Below are 5,411 nucleotides of genomic sequence, written 5' to 3' on the forward strand. Positions count from 1 at the left end.
CTATCTAAGGCTGCATCGAAAGGTAACTTAGCGTCTGATGCCATGTTGGATCCATAGATATAAACAAACTGCTTTGGTGTGTCGCATAGACGTCGTCATCGTCTTGCTGCTCCCTCCCCGTTCTGTGATTGGTTCCCTTTTTGAGGGGAAAATCTGTTCCATGGTATCCAGGCTGCCTAGCAGCGTGAATAAAATTGCGCTGCGCTCAAGGCAGCATGGGGAAACCCAGGCTAGAGACAAATAGAGGTGAATGAATGAGTACCAGTCTCTAAAAAAAAAGAAAGAAAAAAAAGAACTAGTATCTAATGAATAACTACACTGTAAAGAGGTTGCTGTAAATTTTACAGTAACTTACTGGCAGCTGGATGCCAGTAAGTTACTGTAAAATGTTTTACAGTATTATTACTGTATTTTCACTTACAGTATACTGTATCATTTACTGTACTTGCATTTACAGTATTATTACTGTATTTTCACTTACAGTATACTGTATCATTTACTGTACTTGCATTTACAGTATTATTACCGTATTTTCATTTACAGTATTAGTATTGAGTTTTTTTGTTGTTTTTTTATCATTTAAATTTTCTTTTTTTAATTTATGTTTACCCCACCCCCCAAAAAATCACAATAACTCACAAACATTTGTCCTTATAATATTCTTTTTAATCGTTGAACATTTTGTGTTAGAAGTACAAATTACAAATCTTGACCTTTAGGAGCCACTAGCTGAAGAAGAAAAAAAGGCAACATCTCCAAAGTCCATAGAATTAATCTCCTGGTGACCATTTGTATCTGTAGCATGGCAAAAACGTACACACACTGAAAAGCAAAACAGGCCTTAAACAATAAAATACAGTCAAAGTCAGTGTTGTGTTGTTACATTTCAGTAATTTTGCCAGTCAAAGTTGACAAGCTCTCTGATGAGAAACACTGAGGGTTTCAGGCTGATGCTTTTCTTTGGACCTTTCCAGATTTCCATCTGATCTGTGCCTTTAGTGTTTGGTGCCATCAGGGTTGACTCTCAGAATGAACCTGCAAACACAAGCAGGGAAAAATATATAATTTTTTCAGACCGGTGTTGGCAGAATTTTCCCTAACCCTCAAACTTGATGCTGCATGTACTTTGGTGTTAATAAAAGCACTACATCTGATTCTGAATCCACCTACAGTAGTGGTGGGGGAAAAATCGATTCTGTTCAGTGTCGCGATATTTTGCGCACGCAATTATATTGATACAGTAGCGCAAAGTATTCCAATATAGGTTATAAGGCTGTGACGGTGGCAGTTTTTTTTACCACTGCGGTGGTAATGGACCAACTACCTGCAGTGGTTGGGGGGTTATTATGAAAATTGAAATAAAAAAATTTAGTTTATTCGAGCAAAAAAGTCTTTATTTGAGCAATTCCGTCAAAGAAGCAACACAAAGCCTGTAAAGCATTCAAATACATATCAGTAAATATTAGAAACTTACATAATAGAAAAGTTAAATCTATAAAAAAAAAAAAAAACTTTCGTTTAATACTTCCACACAAAGACACGTGATTCCACATGAAGCCATACCGCTCTGTGCTTTGAGAGGGATGACACGAGGAGGAAAGAGACCATCGATCTATTTTCTGATATCTTCATGTTTTCTACTTGTTGTAAAAGGTATGAAAAGTGAATTTAATCTTCCACAAAGGCAAGACATTTAAGCTATGTTTGAAATTGCGCTGCCAAAGAGAGCGAAACTAAAAATCAAATAAACTTGACGCGCCGTACATGTCTAATAACAAGCAAAAACTGTGTTGAAATGAATCTGACGTGCAAGTAAAAATGTAGGCTATCTGTCCTACAACGTTTTTCTACTTTACCACAGTAAAGAATGTAAATGTAATAGGCCTAAATAAAAGCGAACCAAGGAAGAAACGTTTATAATCCCCTTCGAAAATCGAGACGTAAGTGAAGATTTTGGGAAAAAAACAAGGCATTACATGCAGGGATGAGTCACAATTTTTGGATATTCGATTAGTTTATTTAATTATAGAATTATAGTATATCGAATAGGTTGTGTAATTATTCTCTAAAATAAAATCTCCATGTTTTTGGTGCTAATGCGGTGGTGACGCGTTCATATAATTACGTTCTGTAATAAGGTCCTGTGTCCTGAATGTTCAAGGACAAAATTTTTGCACTAGCCTCCAGTAAATGTGTAGAAGATGTTCACAGATTTAATGTGACATTTGAAGTGAGTTGAGCAGTCTTATTTTTTGTAATGTCTTTGAATAATATGGGGGACATGAATCGCAATATATCGCAGAATCGAATCGCAATACTTGCTGTATCGCAATGTTAGGACGCGCAATAATATTGAATTGTGGCCCAAATATCGCAATACTATCGAATCATCAAATTTTTGCCAATTTCCACCCATAACCTACAGGAATGGTATTACCCCATAATACATTACATTAAAATCATTAAAGCTTCATTCTTTTTCAATACATTCCTGTAGCTTAGATTTCCAGGGAATGGATAATTTAAATTAAACTTAATACAATGTAAGTTGCTTTGGATAAAAGTGACTTCCAAATGCATGCATGTAAATGTAATGTAATGTAAAAAAAAAAAATATATATATATATATATATTGGTTTACCTGATTCTGCATTCGACAAAATAGACAGCTAATGCTGAAGAGTCGTCTGTTAGCAGTTGTAACTGGATGATGATTCTGCCCTTCATTGTCAGCATCCATGTTTTTGCTTTGAGAACAGACTCTCCTGAAACAGACAAAGTCACAGCAGCCTTTTAGTGTTATAGTTTACAGAAAAAAAACTAACTATTACTAACAACAATAACATGTGGGGTGAAGATGAGGTAAGATATAATGTTGTATGGTGTTTATAGTTTTTAATCAATTAAACAACATTAAAAATATTAGTTAGCAAAACTTTGCTATATTGATAATGGTATATTGCTAACCCTTTCCTCCTCCTTCTCCTCTTCCTCCTCCAACGTCAACCCGTTCTGTGTATTAGTGGAGAGCGTCAGCAGTGATGTACAGTCCGGAGGGAATGGCCGCTGCAAATTCAAAATAAAGAACAGAAAAGAACATGTTTGCCTGCTTAACTAATGCATACTTCAGCTAATTTAGTTGATGTCATCTTACTCACCTGTAGATGTTATCACCATTACGAAGGCAATCACAAAAAAGACTCCAAAATACACCTCCGACATTTCAGACGACATAATTCAGACCACAAACTTGAAAATAAAACAAAAGATGAAATTAACAATGGTGTTGGATAAAGGGTTAGTTTACTCAAAATTGTAAATTCTGTCACCATTTACTCACCCTCAACTTGTTCATAACTTCCATTAAATTATTTAATGTGCTGTATACAAAAGAAGATATTTTAAAGAACATGAGCAACCAAACAGTTACTGATCCCCATTGACATCCAAAGTATTTTTTCTATTATAGAAGTCCATGCGGACCAGCCACTATTTACCAACATTATTCAAAATATCTTATTTTATGTTCAGACGAAAGAACTTAATGCAGGTTTAGAACACGTTGTGGGCGAGTAAATGATGACATACCGTACATAATTTTCTGTTTAAGGTGTAACTTTACTACGTTATCCCTTTAACTTAGTTTTACTCAGTATTTACGTTGTACATCTGCCAAAAAGTTGTGAAAGAGGAGACAGAACATACCAAAGTTATTATGCTTCTCTGTTTAATAAGTTTACTTCGGCTAATTTAGGTGAAGTTGACCATAACGTTACATACCAGTTGATGTTATCACAATGAAAAGGCTCCAACACACTCCATCGTTGCAGATGGCATTATCCAGATCACAAACCTGAAAATAAATCATATAGGCCTACGTGAAAATATTGTTTAAAACCCGCACTTTAACAAGGGTTTCGTCTATCTCACTTTACCTCAGTATTTCACGTTGAGTTCGCTGTTAGCTCGGTTAACGTTACCGACGACTCCGCCCGCCTGATGAGCTAACTTGCGTTAAAGAGGCAGTGGAACACACAACCATTATTTTTTATATTTTTAACTAAAGAATATTTCAGCTAATATAGGTGAACTTAACTTACTCACCAGTTAATATTATCACCGTGACAGCGACCCGGCCGACAGTCAGGAAAAAAGACAGTAATAAAGGCACCAAAAAACCATTCTGACGACAGTCAGGAAAAAAAGGCACTAAAACCATTCAGACGAAAACAAAACGATACATCATGTTAGTTTGCTGTTAACATAAGTAAAAACATTTGAAAATGTTTGTTTTACATAAAATAGAAATTATATACTAACCTTTTTGGTGAGTTACTTTTGTCCGTGCATTAACTGCCACTTCACCCCTCAAAAAAACACTTGAAAAGAAATCCCTCTTGCCATTGGTCAGTTTTTCGCGGGCAAGTTCACTACTGTAAATTGATTTACAGTAGTGAAGAATTACAGTAGTGACCCTATATTTTCCCATAATCCTTTGCTGTTTACAGTAACATACTGTATACATATTTTACAGTATCTTACTGTACATATTACAGTAAAATACTGTTCAAATTACAGAAATCCGTTACAGTGTACTTGTATCTTTTAAAAAGGTACTAGTATCTAAAGAATAGGCACTAGTACCTAAAGAATAAGCACTAGTACTTAATGGAATAGATACTAGTATCTAAAAAAATAAGTACTAGTAGCATGAAAATAGATACTAGTAGGTTTTAAGGATTAAATGTTAAAATGGCTTGCCATACACCACATCAGTCAGGAATAATTTATTGGAGCTTAAAATGTGTTGCGTTATGTTGCTTTGAACAAGAGAAGAAGGGTGTTGATAGAATGCTGTTATCATTCAGGATCCTGGCATCGATATTGTGCAGTCACACTTTTAAAGGAGTATTTTACCCAAATATTACCCAAAGGAGTATTTTACCCAAATGTTTACTCACACTTTTGTCATTCCAAAGACTTTCATTCGTCATTAATACACAAATAAATATACTTTTAATGAAATATGAGAGATTTCTTTCCCTTCAGTGAAAGTCCATTCACCCAAAACACATCAAACATAGATTGTTAAAGAAATCCAAATTAATTAGGGGGTTTAATCCATTGTTTTATATGATGAACAGATTCAAATCAGGCTTTTATTCAAATATAAATATTAATCAATACACAGATGGTGAATATGGTAGTTTACGAGAAGAACAAATGTGGGTTTAAAACAACATGAGGGCAAGTTAAACGTGAGTTAACCCCTGGAGATGCATGGAGCACTTTAATCATGAATAGATTCGCTTTGATGGACTTCCACAGAAATACAGCCATTATGATGCTTGGAAGAGCCAGGAAATGTTTTAATATAACTCCGATTGTATTTGTCTGAAAGAAGAATGTCA

At 34.8% G+C, this 5,411-nt stretch overlaps 1 long non-coding RNA gene across 2 annotated transcripts; it reads right to left on the reverse strand.

Moving 5' to 3' along the window:
- Nucleotides 1-647: 647 nt before the first annotated feature.
- LOC311078106 lies at nt 648-4,378 on the reverse strand. Of its 2 annotated transcripts, none has more exons than XR_014605049.1 (9): nt 4,321-4,378; nt 4,105-4,209; nt 3,936-4,004; nt 3,781-3,853; nt 3,623-3,669; nt 3,159-3,249; nt 2,968-3,066; nt 2,642-2,765; nt 648-1,035 (listed from the first exon to the last, which is right to left on the reverse strand). It is a non-coding gene; the product is annotated as an uncharacterized lncRNA (long non-coding RNA). The 2 variants fall into 2 exon arrangements; XR_014605050.1 differs by having other exon boundaries at nt 3,936-4,008.
- Between the last annotated feature and the right edge of the window lie 1,033 nt (nt 4,379-5,411).

The sequence above is a fragment of the Abramis brama genome (assembly GCF_963993115.1).
Source record: "Abramis brama genome assembly, chromosome: 2".
Lineage (NCBI taxonomy): Eukaryota > Metazoa > Chordata > Actinopteri > Cypriniformes > Leuciscidae > Abramis > Abramis brama.